Consider the following 22,836-nt stretch of genomic DNA (forward strand, 5'->3'; position numbering starts at 1 on the left):
AAGAACGTCTTTGTATCTTCAGTGCCTAACAGAGTATCTGAGAATAATTCTTGGCCGGAACCACCAGAGAAACCCACAGAATCCAAAAGCCCTTTTCCGTGAAGTTCCCAAATAGATGAACTAGAAGGAATTGCCATATGTTTTGACGATTCAGGACTTTCCCTCCATCCCCTATTTCTCAATTTACAGGCTTATAGCATATGAGAAGGGGCAATTCAAAGGTAGGAGTTACTTGTGGTTGCAGCCTAGTCCCTTAAGAGTTGCTGACTGCTCTTTATGTGGTCGAAAGGAATTGGAAGTTGAGGGGATGCCCATCAATTGGGGAATGGCTGGACAAATTGTGGTATATGAATACAATGGAATACTATTGTGCTGTAAGAAACAATGAGCAGGAGGAGTTCAGAGAAACCTGGAGGGTCTTGTGTGGGCTGATGATAAGTGAGATGAGCAGAACCAGAAGAACACTGTACACAGTATCATCAACATTGAGTGTTGATCTACTGTGATGGACTATATTCTTCTCACCAACGCAATGGTACAGAAGAGTTCCAGGGAACTCATGATAGAAGAGGATCTCCAAATTCAAGAAAAAAAAAAGAACTGTGGAGTATAGATGCTGAATGAACCATACTATTTCTTTTGGTTTTGGTGCTGTTGTTTTTTCTATTTTGAGGTTTTTCATCATTGCTCTGATTTTTCTCTTATAACATGACTAATGCAGAAATAGGATTAATGTTATTATGTATATATATATATATATAACCTATATCAGATTACCTGCTGTTTAGGGGAGGGGAGAGGGAGGGGAGGGAGAAAAATCTGAAATTGGAAAGCTTGTGTAAACAAAAGTTGAGAACTATCTTTACATGTAACAGAAAAATAAATAAATAAATAAAACCCCCCAAAAAACCCCAAACAAACAAAAAAGAGTTGCTGACAATGGGGCAGCTAGATGGCACAGTGGATAAAGCACTGGCCCTGGATTCAGGAGGACCTGAGTTCAAATCTTACCTCAAACATTTGACACTTACTAGCTGTGTGACCCTGGGCATGTCACTTAACCCTCATTGCCCAACAAAACAAAACAAAACAAAAAATTGCTGACAAGGATGATTTGCTACTTGGTTACACTTCCAGCATTCCTCTAGCCATTTCTGGAGAGGTCAGAGACTGCCCTTGACTCCCAATTATGTGCCTTCTTTTTGAGCCAATCTTCATCTAGTTTTTCCCACAAATCAGGCACGAGTTGAGAATTCCTTTATTATCTGACTGCCTTTATAATCCTTCAGTAATAATTCTCCCTCTTGGGGCAGCTAGGTGGTGGAGTGGATAGAGCACCAGCCCTGGAGTCAGGAGTACCTGAGTTTAAATCTGGCCTCAGACACTTCATACTTACTAGCTGTGTGACCCTGGGCAAGTCACTTAATCCCAATGGCCTCACTTAAAAAAAAATTCTCCCTCTCTTCTGCAATTTCTCTTTCCATTACCTACTTCCTATATATGTTCCATTTTATACAAATCTGAAGTCAGCCATAGACACCATACACACTTCCTCTTGCCCCAGCATTTCGAAATCTCCATTTAATGAACTGATCAATTCAATTCAGCAAATATGTATAAAGGGTTATGATGTACACAGCATCATAAATGGATGATTAGTCATTTTACTCTCTGAACCTTAGTTTTCCCATCTGCAAAATGGAGGTACTGGACTAGCTGATCTCTAAAATGCTTTCCTGTTTTCACATATTATGAATCTACCCCTTCTACTCTTTTAGACTTGGTATTCCATTATTTCATTTTATCACCTAACCTGTAAAGGCTAATGTTAGTATCCTCATTATAAAGACTAGGAGAATGAAGTCCATAGAGGTGAAGTTACTTGTCTAAGATAACACAGTAAGTTAACTTTTTGGAGACTAGAACCCAGAGCTCCAGCTGAATCTTTCCCCCTAGATCTACTAGGGTCTAGACCATGATACCTTCAATTCAATTCAATAGACATTTATCGAGGCATATGCAGAACCCTATGGTATATATTAGACACCAGAACTATTTCCCTTCCTCCCTCTTCAAATTGTTTGTGATTAATTTGGGAACTAAATAAAGCATTGAAAGAATAATGGCTAACACATACTCATTCCACATAAAGGACTGATACTTGAACAGGGACCTTCAAAACCTTGACCCAAATGATTAATTCTTTAATCTAAATTCTAGTTGATGAAGACATAATTTTGGAAGGTGCAAAGCTTTTTTTTTTTTTTTTTGGGGGGCTATGGGGGGGTTGAGTTACTTGCCCAGGATCACACAGCCAGTAAGTGTCAAGTGTCTGAGGCTGGACAACCTGGATTTGAACTCAGGTACTCCTGAATCCAGGGCCGGTGCTTTATACACTGTACCACCTAGCTGCCCGAGCCCCCCCCCCCCCTGCAAAGCTTCTTGATGTTCTAATTTTAACTACAATGTCTCTCTGGGTGTAAGGTTAATTGATCCTTCCATTAACATTTATAAAGTACCTACTATGTGACAGGCATTATGCTAAACCCTGCGTGTAAAAAGAGAGGCAAAAGATTGTCCCTGCCTTCAAGGACCTCATAACATTATGGAGGAGACAAGATGTAAACAAATATATACAAATTATATAAAGGATAAATAGAAACAATTAACAGAGAAAAGACACTAGAATTAAGAAGGATTGGGAAAGGCTTCCTGTAAAAGATGAGATTTTAGTTGGGATTTAAAGAAAGTCAGGGAAGTCACTAATCAGAACTGAGGAGGGAGATTGCAAGGGAATAAGAGAGAGGAAAGTGGAGGTACCTATTGTAAATGGCCTTTTCAAGGAGTTTAGCCAAAAGGACAGAAAAGATATCTGACAATAGTTAGTAGATATGGAAGGATCAAGTGAGGAGGGTTTTTTGAGGATATGAGAGACATGAGTATGTTTGTAGGTAGTAGGGATGGAGTTAGTAGACAGGGAGAAATTGAAGATAAGTAACAGACTAGGGATGACAGAGGGAACAATCTGTTGGAGAAAAAAAGGATGGAATGGGATCACTTGTGCAGGTAAAGGGGTTAGCCTTGGTAAGGAATAAGGCTACCTCTTCATGTGAGACAGGCCATCAATAGTTGTAATGCAGACATCATATTCAGATTGTGGTAAAAATTATTGGAATTTAGCAGACTCATTTGGGAGGGGCCACACCATAGGCAGTTTTTGAAGGACCTCCCCTTTTGGAGGAGGGAGATTGAATGCTCCTTGAGGGGAGGCGAGGAGTCACTGGCGATGGGCCTCTCTCCTCTCTCCTCTCCCCACCCCCCAGTTTCCTGGTGATGCAAGAAAGCTAGCAGACTTTCCGGGAGTGGTGAGTGAACACAATAAACCCTACATTCCTTTGAATTATCTTAATTGGAAACAATCTGGGGATTGTATAAACTTAGGTTAGAATTAGGAGGATTTATCTGTATTTCTTTTTCCCTATTTCCTTATCTTTGATTTTTATTAATTTCACTTTTGTTGTTTAATTCCCAAATAATAAAATCTGATCCTTTTGTGGAAAAGAAGCTGTAAGGCTCCTTTCTTATTGGCCTGGGAGAAATATCTAAAAGGGCAGTTCGGAGGGGAGGGAGCTTTTAACCTAGAGGTCCCTCATTATTTCCGGGACCCCAATATTTTGGTGAGTCACCCAATTAATGCTCCATATATTAAATTTTGGCCCCCGACAAGATACCTAAAGGATCTGGGATCTCATTAGGGCGTCTAATGAAAAGATTTGAGATCTTTACAAGGTGGAGATTGATCACAGGGGAGTTTTCTCAAGCACACAGGGGTTTGAATGTTTTGTCAAGGGTCTCACAACTAGTGTCAGAGGCAGGATTTGAACTCAGGTTTTCCTAATTCCAAACCTAACACTCCATCCACATTCTCTGTTGCTCTGTATGCATTGAGATCAATTCAACAAAGAAATGTTCATTGGATCTACTTATATACAAAGCACTATGCTAGGGATACAAATATGAGGCAAGAGTGGGAGGAGACACAGTCCCTGCCCTAAAGGAGCTTACAATATGGGGTGAGGGGGGGAGGCAGAGAATAACATGTATACAAATGAGGGTGATCTAGAGTAGAAATGAAAGAAAGGCAAAGGGAAAATCCAGCCAAAGTGTTCCAGGAAAATTGAAGGGAGGAGAGATCAAGTTTAGCTGAGAGAATCAGGAGAGCCTCTATGTAGGAGGCACCTAAACTAGGCTGGAAAGGAGAGAAGGAATTCAACTGTTTATTGTTGATTGAACAGAATCAGATAAAGAAGGAATGGTTTTCAGGTATAACAAGATTTAGGAATAACAAATTGTTCGGGTTTTATGGAAACATAGAATCCTACTGATCTAATCCCATCAGAGAATCTCTGGGTAAAATGAATGACAGAATCCAAAAGTCCCCTTCCTTCTTTCTCCCAGCTAAGAGAAGCCAGCTATACCTAAACCCTTGTTGTTGTTGCTCAGTCGTGTCTGACCCTTTCCTACCCCATTTGGGGTTTTCTTGGCAAAGACTCTGGAGTGGTTTGCCATTTCTTTCTCTAGCTTATTTTACAGATGAGGAAACTGAGGCAAACAGGGTTAAGTGATTTGCCCAGGGTCACCTAATAAGTGTCTCACACTAGATTTGAACTCAGGAAGAAGTCTTCCTGACTCCAGACACAGCTCTCTATCTATTGTACCACCTAGCTTCCCATTCGCCTAAGACCTAGTCTATTCATTCTTTTCTTTTCTTTTTTTGGTGAGGCAATTGGGGTTAAGTGACTTGCCCAGGGTCACACAGCTAGTAAGTGTTAAGTGTCTGAGGCCAAATTTGAACTCAGTTCCTCCTGACTCCAAGGCAGGTGCTCTATTCACTGTGCCACCTAGCTGCCCCTAACTTATTATAAAATAACTTTTCTTCTTCCTGTGTAGAAGAGATATAACAGGGGTGGAGTGGCCAGAGCTTTTGCCAAGAGTGCCAACATTTAGAGGATTTACACTCCTCCAGCATCATAGACACAACTGAGCATAGCACCAAATTAGCAAGAATAATTAGTTAAAACAGGGAATTACCAGATGGTGCTCTTCTTGCTCCCAGTGCTTCTAGCTGTACCTATTTAAGATCTTCCTTAAGTTGGCTCCATGCTGATCCCTTTCTTGACTCTTATTTATGGAAGTCTTCAGCTATCTCAGCATTGGCTTCAAGATGTCCCACAGTGTGTCATAGGGTCTCCATTTTCCCTCCATGGGGCAATGTTCTAGGGTCTTTCCCTTCCTCAAATAAATTTGTCTTACAAGATTGATTAAAAGGTATACTTTGGGGCAGCTAGGTGGCACAGTGGATAAAGTACCTGCCCTGGATTCAGGAGGACTTGAGTTCAAATCCGGCCTCAGACACTTGACACTTACTAGCTGTGTGACCCTGGGCAAGTCACTTAACCCTCATTGCCCTGCAAAAAACAAAACAAAACAAAAAAGGTATATTTTGTTTTTTGTTTTGTTTTTTAGTGAGGCAATTGGGGTTAAGTGACTTGCCCAGGGTCACACAGCTAGTTAAGTGTCTGAGACTGGATTTGAACTCAGGTCCTCCTGACTCCAGGGCCGGTGCTCTATCCATTGCGCCACCTAGCTGCCCTAAAAAAGGTATATTTTGTGGAGCTAAAATGTTGCAGCTCTGATGTGAAGGGATGTGTGAAGCAATGTTGTAGACTTTGGAGCTAGGAAACCTTCATGCCAAGATCTCTGTTCTTCCTCCATGTGTCCCTATACCTGAGTCCAGTGATACTCCCTGCCCTCTCCACATCCCCATTGTTAGCCCTCCCATCCCAAGGACTTCATCTTGTTTATTGAAGACTTCCTGCTATTTTCTCCATATCTGTCCAGTTTCTACTGTGATGTTAGGGACAGCATTAGATGATATCCTAGATCCCCCAACATATAAAGAAGGTACAGTCTCTGGACACAGTCAGGATAGGCACACCCAGGTAAGGAAAGACAATCTATCTGCGTTAATTCGTCCCACTCCCAACCTCCTACCTTACATACTTGCTCAGCAGCCTGAAGGGATGAGGGAATGAGTGAACCAACCCAGTGGAATGAGTGAGGACAGGGCAAACAATAGACTGGGCCAAGGGTTTCTTCTCTATCCTCCTTCCTCTTTCACCTTATCTCAGCTTCTTCTGGCTTGATCTGACTTCCATACAGTACTTTGAGGCCTTCCCTAAGTCTGTATAGGCAAAGAGTGGAGGAAGAATAGGTCAGCAGGTGTGGGGAAAAATCATCTCTCATTTGACCATTCCCTCCTCACTTTCTCCACCTCCCTGGCCTCCCACCACATTTTGCTGAGGACAGGGCTTTTTCTCTTGCCCAGAGGATGACAGTTAACTCTGGGTATCCCTGGGGCAGCTTCCAGAAGCACCTGAGCTGGAGGACTGCCCAAAAAGGGGATCAGGATGTAAGGTTAAGACTGAACTCAGGGGGCGGCTAGGTGGTGCAGTGGATAAAGCACCAGCCCTGGATTCAGGAGTGCCTGAGTTCAGATCCAGCCTCGGACACTTGACACTTACTAGTTGTGTGACCCTGGGCAGGTCACTTGACCCCCATTGCCCCGCAAAAAAAAAAAAAAAGACTGAACTCAGAGAGAAGGGGAAACTAGAAGGATCATTCAGGTTAAGGGTTCCAGAGGCTTCTGATTCTTTTATTCAATTCTCCTGATTTCTCTGTTTCTGTTCATTAGCACACCAGGCTTACAATTACCCAGCAATCTTTGCCTCCTCCCTCTTTTTTCCAGGCTTGCCAGAGTGCTTACTTTCACACATACCTCCCCCTGCATTTCCATGCCTCTGAACTGCTCATAAAGTAGCACAAACTAGCACAGGGCTTCTTAAACTTTTTCCACTCTCGACCCCTTTTTGCTTGAGAAATTTTTTTGCAGCCCCCAATACATAGGTATATAAAATAGGTATACAAATCAAACATTTACTGTCAAATTTTTTGTAACCCCCACATTCAGTTACATTCAGACCCACAGTCTAAGAAGCATTGATCTAGTGGACAGTACACCAGACTTGGAATGAGAAGACCTGGGTGCAAATCCTGCTTTATTCTGCCTTATGTTCTCATTATCTGTGTACATGTCTTATCCCTCTCATTTACTCATTTTTGTGTCTTTCATGCTGTCTAGCATAGGACCTGTCCCTAGTAGATACCCATTCCACAAATTAATGCTGAATGAGGTGTTACTAGGCGTCACAGAGCCCTGGAGAGGTCCTCTCTGGATTCACTTTAATCTCACTTTTATTTATTTAATGAAAAGGACTAATTGATATGCCTCTTAACCTAGTGTATTTTTTTTTACAGGTTCTATCATGTGGGAAGAATAGATTCACCAGCACTTCTTGAGTTTAGGGAAGAATATTTCTCTGGGTTTGGTCCCAGGATGCAATTTTCCCCCAGTCCCCTTCAGGTTCCCTGGGCTCTACCTGGGTCACTGGTTTCTAGCCAGTCCTCCTTCAGGGATTCCCCAAACCATATTCCTTTCCTGCTGAGATGTTCCTGGCATTTATCTAAATTGAATCTCTACCTATAGATTTTTGCTCAGTTCTCTAAACTCTGGGGATATTTAGCTTGGTGAAGAGAAGACTTAGGGAGAAATGTGATAGCTGTCTTCAAATATTTGAAGGGCTCTCCTTTGAAAAGGGGATTAAACTTGTTCCATTTGGCTTGAGAGGGCAGAACCAGAAGCAGGAGCTGGAAGTAGCAATGAGATAGATTTCATCTTGATATAAAGAAAAACTTGCTAACAGTTCATAGGATCTTAGATTTAGAGTTGGAAGGGACTTTTGTGGACATTAAGTCCAATCCCCTCATTCTGCACAGGAGAAAACTGAGACAGACATTAAGTGAGTTGCCCGGGGTCATACAATAACAGAGCTGGGATCTGAAGCCAGGTCTCTCTGACTGAAGCTCCAATGCCCCATCCACTATACCATGTTACCTCTCATAGATGTCAAAAAATTGGAATGGGTTGTTTCAAAAGGTGGTGAATTTTCTATCAATACAGGTATTCAAGTGAAGACTATGTAGCCACTTGGTCATTAAATAGATGGAATTAATGATTCTGCTGATGGCTGGGCTAGGTGACCACTGATGCCCCTTCTGTTACTCTAAGAGTCTCTATAGATTATTTTATTGTTTCTCTTTTTTCTCCTTTGATTTTTCCTCGTTTAAAACACCTTCTCTGAATTTGATCCATGTGCTATTTCCCTTTCCCCACTGGTATTTACACAAGGCTTCAAAAGTTTCTTATAGCTGGGGTTGAGCTTTCCCCAGTATACTAGAGAGTAACCTAGGCCTGTCCTTTAGGGAGGTGGTGGTAGAGAACAGAACAGTCTGTCTCTTAAGGAAGGAGGAAGAAAGTTGTGGGTCCTTTACCTTATGAGACATGGAATTGGAAATATAGTCAGGCTCAGACTCCACTGGATGAGGATTCTGGGAACTTCTTCTTTCTTCAGGGAACAAAGGATATCACAATGACCTGGTCCCATCATATACTAACATACTCTTGCCCGGGCCTGTGTAAAAGGATAAGAGAACAATCCCTAGCCTTCTGCTCTCTCAATCCTGGGTTCTCTCTACTCCCTTTGTAATGCATTTTGCTGAGGGGTGATTTAATGAGTTTAATGGTCCAAAAGTCTTAGTGCAATTTTAAGTTTTGGTAGCCATCTAAAAACTATTATATTAAATATAAATATATATGCATATATATTAATATAGAAATAAAATGGCTATTTAAGCTATTAAAGCCAAAAACTGCACCAAGATTTTTGGAACATCCCATATTTGGAGCAATTTGAGTTTGAGATACCTGTGGGACCTCCAGATGGAAATGTTCAACAGGTGGTTGGAAATAATGTGCGGGAATTTAGGGGAGAGGTAAAGTATGTAGATTTTGTGAGTAATCAGCATGGAGATCATGATTAAATTAATGGGAGTTTCTGAGATCACCAAGTCAAGTCAGTCAAGGCAACAAGTATTTATTAAGCACTTGCTAAAGTGGGCAAGTCCAGAGAGTCAGAAGCAGAGTTGGGAGAGGAACAAAAGATGGTTGTCCTGGGTGCTTCCTCAAAATGGAGGTTCTATGAGGAACTAGCCAGTGAGAGAAGGAGCCACAAGGGTGGAGGAATATTCTAGGGTGAGGAGGCCACAGGCCTTGGAGGAACTTCCAGGATGAGAGGAAGTAGAGTGAGAAAAGGGCCTAGGGCAACATCTTGAGTACTATTCATAGGGAGTGGGACAAGGATTATGATACTGCAAATGAGATTGGGGTCAGCCACATTGGCAGGAAGAGAACTAAAAGAGAACATTGTTATAAAAACTCAGGGAGGAAAGATGTCAACAGTGTCAGTTATATAATAGGTTAAAAAATTAAAAAGGAAGAAGACTGAGAAAAGACCATTGGATTTAGCAATAAAGAGATCATTGGTGACCTCAAAGTAAACATTTTTAGTTGAGTGGTCAAACTAAAAGCCAGATTGCAAGAAACTAAGAGATGAGAGGTGAGAAAGTGAAGTCAACAAATGTAGATAGCTTTTTCTAGGAGTTTGACTGTGAAAGGGAACAGAAATATAGGACAACAGCCTGATGAGATGGAATGGTCAAATGAAAGGGGTTTTTTTTGTTTTTTGTTTTTAAAGATGAAGAAGATAGAGGAATGTTCATAGGCAGTGAGGAAGGAGCCAAGAGATAAAGAGGTTGAACATTAGGGAAGGAGGGGAAAATTGAATGGGCAAGCTCATAGAAGAGATGGGGAAGATTGAATCAGTGGTACAAGTAGAGGAGTTGGTGTTGATAAGGAGGGTCCCAGGGAGATCATGGAAAAGGGAAAAGGAACCACATGTACAAACATATTTATAGCTGCACTTTTTGTGGTGGTAGGGAATTGGAAATTGAGGGGATGCTGATCAGTTGGGGAATGGTTGAACAAGTTGTGGTATGTGAATGTGATGGAATACTACTGTGCTGTAAGAAATGATGAACAGGCAGATTTCAGAGAAACCTGGAAGGACTTACATGAACTGATACTGAGAACCAGAAGAACGATAGTATCACAGTATCAACAATTGTTGTGTGATGATCCACTGTGCCATGGACTTGACTCATCTCAGAAATACAGTGGTCCAAGATAATTCCAAAGGACTCATGATGGAAAATGCTCTCCACATCAAGAAAACAGAACTGTGGAATCTAGATCTAGATTGAATCATACTGTTTCTACCTTTTTTGTGGGGGTTTTTTTGAGGTTTTTCCCTTGTGTTCAGATTCTTCTTGACTAATGCATGACTTCATGACTAATGCAGATATATGCTTAATGTAATTGTACATATATAACCTGCATCAGATTGCTTGCTGTCTTGGGGAGGGGGGAAGGAAGGGAGGTAGGGAGAAAAATTTGGAACTAGAAGTCTTATAAAAACAAATGTTGAAAACTAAAAATAAAATAAACAAACAAAAGATAAGGAGGGTCCCCTTATCTTCTGAGACTGGACCAAAGGAGAGAACGGGGCATCATGCTAATGTGATTTCAGATGTGGAACTGGGGAAGAGAGAGAATTTGAGAGAAAACACCTCAACTTTTTCAGTGAAGTATGAAATGAAGATCTCTGATAAGATAGAGGGGGAAGGTGGTGTTATAAGTAGCTTGCGGAGGAAAAAAATAGAATAGCTACTGTGGGGGGCATGGAGCAGATTTGCATTGTGATAGACACTTATAAATTAAGTCTGGAAGCACACAGTCCAACTAAGGAGATAATAATCTCATACATATAGATGATAAGCAACATAGATATCGTATAGATGCTCAATGGGGAGTTCAGGGGAGGAAGAGGGCAGAAATGGCTGTGGACTGGACTGATCAGTAATTCAAAGAGGAAATGTGACTTGACCTTCAGGTTCTTCATTTGCAAAATGAGGAATAATACTCTATCTCAGAGGGTTATGGGTTTTTTTGTCGTTTTTGTTTTTTGGTGAGGCAATTGGGGTTAAGTGACTTGCCCAGGGTCACACAGCTAGTAAGTGTTAAGTGTCGGAGGCTGGATTTGAACTCAGGTCCTCCTGAATCCAGGGCCGGTGCTCTATCCACTGTGCCACCTAGCTGCCCCTTCAGAGGGTTATGTTGAGAATCAAGTGAGACAGTGGATATGAAAGTCCTTTGGAATATTAAGAACATTGTGGAACATAAGTGAGTCTTAATAAAATTGAAGGCCAGAAGATGGAGGAAAAAAAGCAGCAACCTAGCAGAACTCTCCCAACATTCCCCTCCAAAAACCTTTAAAAGAACACCTCAAATAAAATTTTGGAGCAGCAGAGCCAACAAAAAAGTCTGTGTGAGACATTTTTTGAGCCTAAGACAATTTAGGATATTGGCAGAAGTCTGTGACGCCTGGTGGAGGCCTGTCTGGCACCACACTTTGCTGGTACTAGGTACATCTGGTGCTGATTGACAATTCTATTGTCCATAAGCAGTTCTGGGTTCTAGTTCTTCTAGGATGGAGAGGAACACTTCTTGTCAGTCACAAGGGAGCATGGGCCTTGGTCCCAGTTTCAAGGTAGAGAGTAACACTAGCACTTTTGGCTGCAAGAGAGCAAGGGATTTGGTCACAGTTCTAGGACTAAGAGGAATATTAGCACTTGTGGCTGAAGGAGAACAAGGGTCCTTCCTAGATAGAGACTAGAACTTGGACCAGGAGAGCAATGACCACACCTCTCCTGAATCACAACACCTTGGAAGCACTAAAAAACTTTCAGACCCCCAGAACTAGTTCTGAAAACAGCAACACACACACACACACACAAACCAACCAACCAACCAACCCTGAAACTTGGGACACCTCTCTATCCCCAGGTGAGCAGAGTCAAACTTTAACATAAAGTTCAAAGTAAAGAAATAGGTTGGGGAAATGAACAAACAGTTTGTTTGTTTTTTAAAGTTATTATGTTGGCATGGAATACCAAAACACAAACTCAGAAGAAGAAAACAAAACCTAAAAAAATACTAATTGGACCCAAGCCTAATAAGAATTCCTGGAAAATTTGGAGCTATGCCCAAAGGGTTATGGGACTGTTCATACCCTTTGACTCAGTGGTACCACTGCTAGGTCTGTATCCCAAAGAGACCATAGAAAAGGGGAAAAGACCCACATGTACAAAAATATTTATAGCAGCTCTCTTTATGGTGTGGTGGCAAAGAATTAGAAATCAAGGGAATGCCCATCAATAGGGGAATGGCTAAACAAATTGTGGTATATGAATGTAATGGAATACTATTGTGCTATAAGAAACAATGAGCAGGAGGAGTTCAGAGAAACCTGGAAGGACTTACATGAACTGATACTGAGTGAGAGGAGCAAAACCAGAAGAACATTGTACATAGTAACATTGTGTAGACAACGGGGATAGAATTGGCTCTTCTCAGCAGTGCAACAATCCAAAACAGTTTCAAAGAACTCATAATAGAAAATGTTCTCAACCTCCAGAAAAAAGAACTGTGAATTATGAATGCAGATTGAATCATACTATTTCTACTTTTGGACTGGTTTTTTTTCCTTCTTGTTTGAGGTTTTCCCTTTGTGCTCTGATTCTTTCACAAGATGACTAATGTAGAAATAAGTTTGATGTGATTGTACATATACAACCTATATCAGACTGCTTTTCATCTTGGGGAGGAGGGAGGGAAGGGGGGGGTGGGAGAAAAGAAAAACTTGGAACTAAAAATCCAGTGTAAACAAATGTTGAAAACTATCCTTATATGTAATATGTAACTGGAAAATTTTTAAAAATTTAAAAAGATTTCCTGGAAGAGTTAAAGAAAGAGCTGAGTGGTAGAGGAAAAATTGGGGAAGGAAAGTGAGAGTGATACAAGAAAATAATGAAAAGGAAATCAACAACTTGGTAAAAAGTGATATCAAAAAATACTGGAAAAAATAACATTTTAGAAAACAGAAAGGGGCAGGTAGGTGGCATAGTGGATAAAGCACCAGCCCTGGATTCAGGAGGACCTGAGTTCAAATCTGGCCTCAGACACTTGACATGTACTAGCTGTGTGACCCTGGGCAAGTCACTTAACCCTCATTGCCCTACAAAAAAAAAAAGAAGAAAAGAAAAGAAAAGAAAGAAAACAGAATTGGCCTAGTGGTAAAAGAGGCACAAAAATTCACTGAAGAAAAGAATTCCTCACAAAGAAGAATGGGTCAAATGGGGGGAAAAGGTACAAAAATTCACTGCAGAAAACAGCTCTTTAAAAAGCAGAATTGGCCAAATGTAAAAAGATACAAAACTCACTGAAGGAAATAATTCCTTAAAAATTAGAACTGGGCAAACGGAAACTAATCAGATAAAAAGAAACACTAAAACAAAGTCAAAAGAATGAAAAAAAATAGAAGAAAATGTGAAATATCTCATCATAAAAACAAATGACCTAGAAAATAGATCAAGAGAGATAATTTAAATATTATTGTATTACTCGAAAGCCATGATAAAAAAGGAGCTAGCCATCATATTTCAAGAAATTATAAAGGAAAGCTGCTCTAATATCTTAGATCCAGAGGATAAAATGAAATAGAAAGAATCCCTTGATCACCTCCCTGAAAGACATCCCCAAATTAGAACTCCCAGTAATATTATAACCAAATTCCAGAGCTTCCCAGATCAAGGAAAAAAATATTATAAGCAGCCAGAAAGATACAATTCAAATATCACAAATTACACAAGTAATTCCTTCTGAAGAACAATTATAAAATTTCTCTAGAGTTTTTCTACTTGGCAAATTTTAATTTATTTATTTATTTTTTGTTTGGTTGGGTTTTTTTAGTAAGGCAATTGGGGTTAAATGACTTGCCCAGGGTCACACAGCTAGTAAGTGTTAAGTGTCTGAGGCTGGATTTGAACTCAGGTACTCCTGAATCCAGGGCCGGTGCTCTATCCAATGAGCCATCTAGCTGCCCCCAAATTTTTATTTTTAAGTAAATAATGTTACTAAAACAATGCTACTTATTTTGGTAATCAATTTTTACTAGATGCTTTAGATAAACTCCCTTATCTTCCTTCATCATCTTGTTTCATGCTATCTTCCTTTGTTCTAGTCTCTGATGAAAAAGTGGCCAACCTTCACTTTGCCAAGACTAAGGCACCATCGGCATCAGCATCAGCATGAACAACTTAATGATAATAATAATGGTTAACATTTATATAGGACTTCCTATATGCCAGACACTGCTAAGAGCTTTACAATTATTGTCTTAATTGCTCCTCACCACAACCCTAGGAGGTAGGCGCTATTACTACTCCCATTTTATAGATGAAGAAACTGAGAAAAAGAGGGTTAAATGATTTGGTCAGGGTCACACAGCTAGTAAGTGTCTGAGGTGGGATTTAAACTTAGGTCTTCCTGACTCAAGGCCCTGAGTTCCATCCATTTCACCATCTCTATGCCCCTACTTGTGTTCTTGATCCTATTTCATCCTTCTCTCATCCTCAATCTTTCCTTGTCTTTGGCTTCCTGACATCTACAAACATATCACTCATGTCCCCTCATTCTTTCTTCTTCTTCTTCTTTTTTGTTTTTGGTGAGGCAATTGGGGTTAAGTTACTTGCTCAGGGTCACACAGCTAGTAAGTGTCAAGTGTCTGAGGCCGGATTTGAACTCAGGTCCTCTTGAATCCAGGGCCGATGCTTTATCCACTGTGCCACCTAGCTGTCTCCCCCCCCCCCATTCTTCAAATACCTTCTACTTAATTCTGCCATCCCCTCAAGCTACTATCCTATTTATTTTTCTCCCCTTTCACTGCCAAACTTTTAGGAGGGGAATGGATGCACTTATTTCCCCCTTTCTTTGCTTCCCCACCACTCCATAACCCCTTGTAATTTGCCTTGCTATGAATGAATGAACAAACAAAAATGCTTGTGTTGAATGCTTATAATGTGCAATGAACAATGGCAAGCTCCTGAAACACAAAGACAAAAGTATGATAGTCCCTGCTCTAAAGTTTACATTCGAGTCAGAGGCAACAACACATATAGAGGGTTCAGTTGCAGGGCAGATGGCAATGCCTGATGGTAATATCCCATCACTAGACTGAAGCTCTTTTCTCTAAGATTACCAATCGTATATCAAATTTCTGTCATTTCTTTTCACTGTACAGCTGCCACCCTCTCCTTGCCTCCAAGTCCTGTGAGGAGAAATAGGGGTTTTAACCTGTGAGAGTGAGAGAAGAAGTATTTTGACACAGTGGCAGCAGAGAATGGTGGTCAAGGTCAGAGTGGAAATGACATGGAGATGTGATGGTGGCATGGCTCATTGCTGGGGCTGGCTGCTGATTCTATGTATTAACTGTGGCTTCATGAGCTCAGAGGTTCCTAACAGTGACCAGACAGCCAAGGCAGAAGGAGCATTGACTCTTTTGAGTTCTGGTTTTCACCAGACCTCTTGCTCCATTACATGAACCAAGACTATGGTTCCAGAATTTTTGTGTTTATGACTGATGACTAGTCCTAAGGGAGGAAGTGTGAGCTGAACATCCTGTGGTAACCATGTTGCAGTTCCCTTGCTCCAGGCATGATTCAAACTGTACATTACCTACAGTTTCTTAGTCCATGTTGATCCTATGTCTGGGAGACTTGGGGGATCTTGGACAGTGATGAGACTACAGAGACTGCAGCCTCTTGGTAGATGTTTATTGTTTATTATTATTCATGATTTCCTTGTTATTAAATACTGTTATTTATCAATTCCATGCTAAGTAAAATTGCAGCAGTCAGCATTTGAGCATGTATGTCTGCTTCCTTGGAGAATTAATTCCATTATGGCAAAGTGATATGACCACTGCTCACAGAAATCTAGCATGATCAAAAGAAGGTGGGTCAGATGGTAAGGTCTCTTAGGTAAGCTATCATGGATAGACCCCCAAATCTGTACAACCCTAGACAAGGGTAGCTATCCTATGGTGAGAAGTAGAATTGGAAGTTAAAAGATTTCACTGTTTGGTAACGAGAACAAGGTTCTAACTTAGCACTTCAGCCCCAGTGAGTAGTTATTCCTGCTAGCCGGTGGTTAAACTCCTAAATCTAATGGAACTCTCTGAGTCTTTTTTTTTTTTTTTTTTTGTGGGGCCATTGGGGTTAAGTGACTTGCCCAGGGTCACACAGCTAGTAAGTGTCAAGCATCTGAGGCTGGATTTGAACTCAGGTACTCTTGATTCCAGGGTCAGTGCTCTATCCACTGCACCACCTAGCTGCCCCGGAACTTTCTGAGTCTTTATTCTACATGACCTATTTGCAGCATTTGACATTTCCTTCTGGATCTTTCCTCCCTTGGCTTTGCTGATATTTTTCTTTCCTGCTTCTCCTCCTACCTGTCAACTATTCCTTCTCAGGCGCCTTAGCTGGATCGTGGGCAGCTAGGTGGTGCAGCGGGTAGGGCACTGGCCCTGAAGTTGGGAGGACCTGAGTTCAAATTTCACCTTGGATACTTACTGTGTGAACTTGGACAAGTCACATAACCCTAATTGCCTTAAACATCTGGGGCCATCTCCAGTTGTCTTGATTTATATCTCACCACTGGATGCAGATGTTTCTGGAGGAGAGAGTGGGGTTGGTGACCTTGCACAGCCCTCCTTTACTTAAACCCAATTCACTGCAAGTCATGACATCACCTCCTGATGTCATGGTTCTCTTCAAGGAGAAAGGACAATAACAACAACAAACAACGACCTTGGCTGGATCATTACTCATCTCCCACCACTCTGAGTGTTCTCAAGCCTTTGTCCTGTAGTCTTTTCCCTTCTCTTTCTACATTCTCTTCTTTGGTGACCCCATCATCTCCTGTGAATTCAATTATCTGAACTACAAAAATGAATGCAGGGGGTGGCTATGTGGTGCAGTGGATAAAGCACCGGCCCTGGATTCAGGAGTTCCTGAGTTCAAATCCGGCCTTAGACACTTGACACTTACTGGCTGTGTGACCCTGGGCAAGTCACTTAACCCCCATTGCCCTGCAAACAAACAAAACAAAACAAAACAAAAATAAAATAAAATAGTAAAAAAAAAATGAATGCAAAGTCTATCTATATATCCAGTTCTATTCTCTTTCTTGAACCTCAGCCCTGAATCACCACTGCCTCCTTGTCACCTTCACCTGGAAATCCTATAGGTAAGTCAAGTTCAGCATGTCCAAATAGAATGCAGGGTCTTTCCCTCCTAAACACATCCCTTCTAATTTCCCTATTCTATTGAAGATCTCCCTGTCTTTCAGGTCTCCCAGTCATTCTTGACTCTTCCCTCTCCCTCACCACCTCCCTCACCTCCAATCGGTTGCTAAGCCTTGAAGATTCTACCTCTATAACATTTCTCAATTCTGTCCCCTCTCTGCTCACATAGCCTCTACCCGAGATCAAAGTCTTATCATTTCTTGTTTGGACAATAGCCTCTTGATCAATTTCCCTGCCTGAAGTCTTTCCCCATCCAATCTATCTTCTACAAAGCTGTCAAACCGATATTCTTAATCCATAGATAGGATTATATCACTCCTCTACTCAAAAATCTACAGTGGCTCTCAGGAATCAAATACAAGGTCCTCAGCCTGCCATTGAAAGCCCTCCACAATCTGGCTGCTGCCTACCTTGCCAGGTTCATTCTAATTCCTTTCTAGTCAAACCAGCCAGCTGGCTTTTCCTTGAACAGGACATTCCATGTCTAGCCTTTGCACAGGTAGTCAGTCCCTCTTGCCTGGAAATCAACCTCTTGTCACTTCTGCCTCTCAGAGTCCCTAGTTTTTGTCAAAGCACACTGAAGGGCTGCCAGCAAAAGAGAAACCTTTCCTGATTCCCTGCCCCCCACTCTGTTGTTAGATCCCTTCTTTTAAAATTACTTTGCCTTACTTCATATATGCCTTTTGCTTATATTGTTGTATGCAGCTCCCTGAAGTCAGGGAGATTTGTAATTGTCTCTGTAGCCCTAGCACTTAACATAGTCCCTGGCACGATAGCAGGTGCTTGGTAAATGCTTGCTGAATTGGATGAAGTATTTATTCTTAGGTAGTATCACTGGATAGTTAGAAGTGAATCTATGGATCCTGTCAGGTTTTTTAAAAAAACTTAAAACAAGCAACAAAATGGCCTACTGTTGGCTATTGTGAGGGCTGTGGATTCTAAGTGGCTGAGGCCAGGATATCTCCAGGGAAAGGCATGACCAAAGTCCCTGTTCTGAGATGTCAGGGTGGCCTTGGAGTCATGAACCTTTCCTCCTGACAAAGTTCCACCTAAGCCTTGCAGTGTTGGGAGTTTAGACCATGTGGCTCTCTGTCAGAATGGAAAGAATCTATTATTGACTCTTTGAAGCAACAAAACAACTACAACTCTCACTTTCTTTCTGTTTCATTCCCTTTTCTTGGCTTAATTCTCAGTGAAGAGGATGCAGGCTCATGGAAGGGCCACAGGTAGAGAAGAATAGAGTTATCTGGGAAAGGCCCTTGAATCCCCCGATTCCTGGAAGTCCCCAGAGACTGACTTATACAGAGAGCTCGATAAGGATCCTTGTTTGATCTATCAGTCAATAAAGAAGTCTTTGTTGAGCCCCTGGGTGCCAAGCCCTGTATGTATGGGGCACTGTGTGAGAAACAGAAGGATGAAACAGAGTCCCTGCGAAGGGTAGTTCATAGTCCGGTTGGAAAGATAATCTCCTAACTCATGGATAGCCATTCCTTTCTCTGTCCCCAACTCCATCTCAGTAGACAAGTTCCTGCCGTCTGCCAAGAGCAAGCTGTCCTCATCTCCCTCACTCCCTAGGTGACTACACACTTCTCTTTAAGGTAATCACAAGGCCCTCTTTAAGGATGTTCTCTTTAAATTGCTGGGATTCCGAGTTCCAAGTCAGAGTGAGGACAGATTATTCTACAGATCATCTATTTGGCCTGGGTGAGCTAAGATATCCTCTTCCACTGGTCAATAGACTGATTATAATAAAAGTCCAGCTGATGGGGGGTCAGATAGGATTCCAGAAGAATCAGGGTAGAGTACAGAAACAGGAGACAAAGGCAAGCCTTTTTTAAAGGGGAAGGAATTCCCCTAGGTTTTGCCTTACAAATTTTTATACCCCAGACCCTGCCCTGTTTCCTGTGTGTAAGGCTACCATCTTTGGGCAGGGTCATGGGTCTATAGGCTGTGAGTAATACCCAGCTCGCCATTTGAGAGGGGTTTTAGGGGGAGATTTTTATTAGGCCAAGCCCTACTACAACAAACTCCTGGAGATCAGAGAAGACCTATGCTTGGTCTAGATGTAGCTAGGAGGAGTTTTGCTCCAGGAAGTTTTGCTCCTTGGCCCAGGGCTGAGAATCTTTGAGTTGCTTAGGCTGCACAGGCCACAGGAACTTTGGGTAATAGGGTTGGATCTGTCTGTCTTCAGTCTAGATTTATGGGCCCCTACATAACATTGTAGTCCCTGGCTGGAAACCATCCTTATTACCTATTTCATTCTAGGGCTCAGAAAGCTTCCTATGTGACAGGATGTCACTGGTGCCCTGTTCCCATCTTCAAAATGACTCTTCCCCTTCTCCTTTTCTCTATCACTTGTTCTTTGCCACTGTACAACCGTGGTAGGAATACTGACTAGAAATACCTCACTGAAAACCACAGAATCCCTGAAGTTGATCCTTCCTAGCTGGGGCTTGGGAAGGGCATGGAGGATTGGAATCAGCAGTCTGAGGTGCCTGTCCAGCCAGGCCTGAGCCAAGAACCCTTGAGGAAGACAGTCTTGGGCTGTGGTCACATTCCAAATGGGCCAAGGCCCCTGGCTGCCCTCCTCTTCAGGGCTCCCAGGCACAGCCTGATCCATCTGGGGTTTCAGTTGGACAGATTTCAGGGCAGCCAGGAGCAGGCTGGGGCTTCTTTGAACAAAGGCTTTGGAAGGGAGGGGAGGGGGATGGTGAGGGACAGAAGAGGAGAGGAAAGGGAAGGGAGAGGAAGAGGAGGGGGAGAGAAGGGAGAAAGGGACAGGAAGGGCCTGGAGAAGCTCAGGCCAACACTTGAATAAGGCTGCAAGGTTTGAGGAAGCTCCCCAGCCTACAAGAATCCTTCCCAAATCCCTCAGAATTCTACTGCTTTTCCTCTATCGATTATTTCCTATTTATCCTGTATATACCTTGTATGTATGTAGTTCTCTGCACGCTGTCTTCCCTATTAGATTGTAAGCTCCTAGAAGGCAGGGACCGCCTTTTGCCTTTTTTTGCATCCCCAACACTTAGCACAGTACCTGGCATATAGTAGGCACTTAACAAATGTTGATTGATTGGCCAACTGCCTGACTCCTACCCTTTACCTACTCACCCCATTCTCGAACACCTAAAGTATCACTTTTGAGTCCTCGGGTCCCCACCTCTTTTCCTCTGGGGCTCAAATCTGAGAACAGGGGAGAACCTTAGAAACCACCTTTAGTTCAACACCTCTCCCACCTTCTTCAGAGGAGGAACCTGAGACCCAGAGAGAGGAAGTGATTATCTCAAGGTTACATGGCGAGTTTGTGGCATATTTGGGACTAGAACTCAATCTTCCTGAGTCCCACTTCAGTGATCTTTCAACTCTGCCATTGTGTTGGGAGAATGGGGGGTGGGGATGGGGGAGGAGAAGGATTATAGAAAGTGGATGGAAGTGGTTGATAACACCCTGAGCTTCTGACCTTCACGGTGTGAAGATATGAGGGGGAAGATGGGAGGATGGTCAGTGGGGAAGGTTATGGGGTCTCACAGGCCATTAGATTACAGGCCATATTTACCTAGGGAGAAGTTGCTTGGAGCCTTCAGGAATCCAGCTGGGGGAAAGGGAGGGAGCAGCTATGTCCTGAGTCCCTTCTTCAGGGGAGGAGCCATCCTCAGGGGATCTGAGCCCTTCATGGCGAGACTAGACATTGTCTGTGGCTTTTGTGGTACTGTAAACTAGAGGGAAGTCCTGACTTCTGGGCACTGCTCCTCCAAGGCCCTGAAGCCCTCCCCATAGCCACAGGAGTTGTGGAAAAATGGAAAGCAGCTGGAGGTGACCGCCTTTAAAATCAGAAATAAAGAAGGAAACTCTTAAGGGTATTGTCCCTGGTCTAAAGGGACAGACATCCTAGCAGAACCTGAGCCCCAAAAGAGAGAAGAAACCTTGACCAGCCGGCAGAACAACGGGACACAACTCCCTCCCATTCTCTCGCCCTTTCCCTTTCCCTTCCCCTCCTCCTCCTGCCCCTCCCCCTCAACTGGGCTCTGCTCCACCTTCTCCAGTGGGGAGAGCTGCCCTAAGTTAAAAATAACGCTGGGGCCTCTCTGGAAACAGAAAGGGCTGAGGCCCCATAGAGCAGGGCCTGGGTGAAGACAAGCTTCCCTCCCCCATCTCCCATCCCCCATCCCCCATCCCCCCGTCCTCCACCTCCAGCCTCCACTAAATGGGGACAGTGAAATAGAGAGAAGAGAGAAGGGAGGAGGGGGAGGAGGAGGAGGGAGTTCAGGAAGGAGGCAGTTGTGGGTGAGGAGAGCACTGGAGGGAGGGGCTGAGTGGCCTCCAGCTCCAGTACTTAGGTGGGTGTGGCAGACCTATAATGGATCTAGCAGGATGGGTCTGCACTGACTAGGAAGGAACTCGGTCACTCCCCAACTGGTCCACCCTCCCTCAAGACTGAGAACCAAGCCTCTCTTGGTACCACAGCTCCAAGGCCCCGCTGGACTCAGCTCCAAGAAGGACTCTCTCCATTTCCATCCTCACCTTCACTTTATACACACATATACACAAATCATTGACTAAAGGGTACCCCGGACAGAGGCTGACAATCACCAAATCTGTTGTTCATCTGTATGGATGAGAAGAGCAGGAGTTCTGGGCCCATGGACTTGACCCAAGTAATTGCCAGGCCTTGGTTTAACAAGAGCTATGAGAGGGTCACACCCCTCTGGAGCTGTGTAGCCCAGTCACAGGGGACCAGGTCACGAAACAAGTATCCAAGGGTTCTTATCATCACTGTTGTTCCCTTCTTGCCAATCCTTACAGCCTCCACCCCTGACCACACACATTGGGCATATGGTGCAGGATCTCCCTAGTTTTCCCAGGTTTGAATCTGAAGGAAGAATCTGCCTTATAGATGTAAGTGTTTATATGTGTTTATGTGTATATATATGTATATGTATTTATACACATATATGTGGGTAGGTGTCTATATTTATACATATAACCATGTAATTGTACAGCACTTTTAACATATTCAAAAAACTTTTCACAGAATTTGAGAGTGAGAAAGGACTTCAGAAGTCATTCAGGCCAACTAGTACCTGAATAGGAATTACTCCAATGAGTGGGCATCCAATATGAACTTGAAGAGCATAAGTCATAGAGAATCTACTGCCTTCCTGGTCAGTTCCTTCCATTTTTGGACCACTCTAATTGTTAGGAAATTTTGCCTTGCATCAAGCTGAAATTGGCCTTTGAGCGACTTCTAGTCCTACTCTCAGGGGTCAAGCAGAACAAGTTCAATCTCTCTTCCAAATTTCAGCTATTCCAACAGATGCAGATAGTTATCATGTCCACCACCACCCCCACTCCGCCCAAGTCTTCTCTAGGCTAAATATTCCCATTTCTTTCAAATGATCTCCTTATATAGCAAGGTCTCAAGGTCCTTTACCATTCTGATTGCTCTCCTTCAGATATGTTGCAACTTGAAATCTCCTTTCTAAAAATCATAGTATCCAGAACTGGGTGGATCTCTCCAGAACTAGGGAGGGGAATGGACAAAGTGCTCCATTTGTGG

Source organism: Dromiciops gliroides, chromosome 2, assembly GCF_019393635.1.
Source record: "Dromiciops gliroides isolate mDroGli1 chromosome 2, mDroGli1.pri, whole genome shotgun sequence".
In the NCBI taxonomy this organism is placed as follows: Eukaryota; Metazoa; Chordata; class Mammalia; order Microbiotheria; family Microbiotheriidae; genus Dromiciops; species Dromiciops gliroides.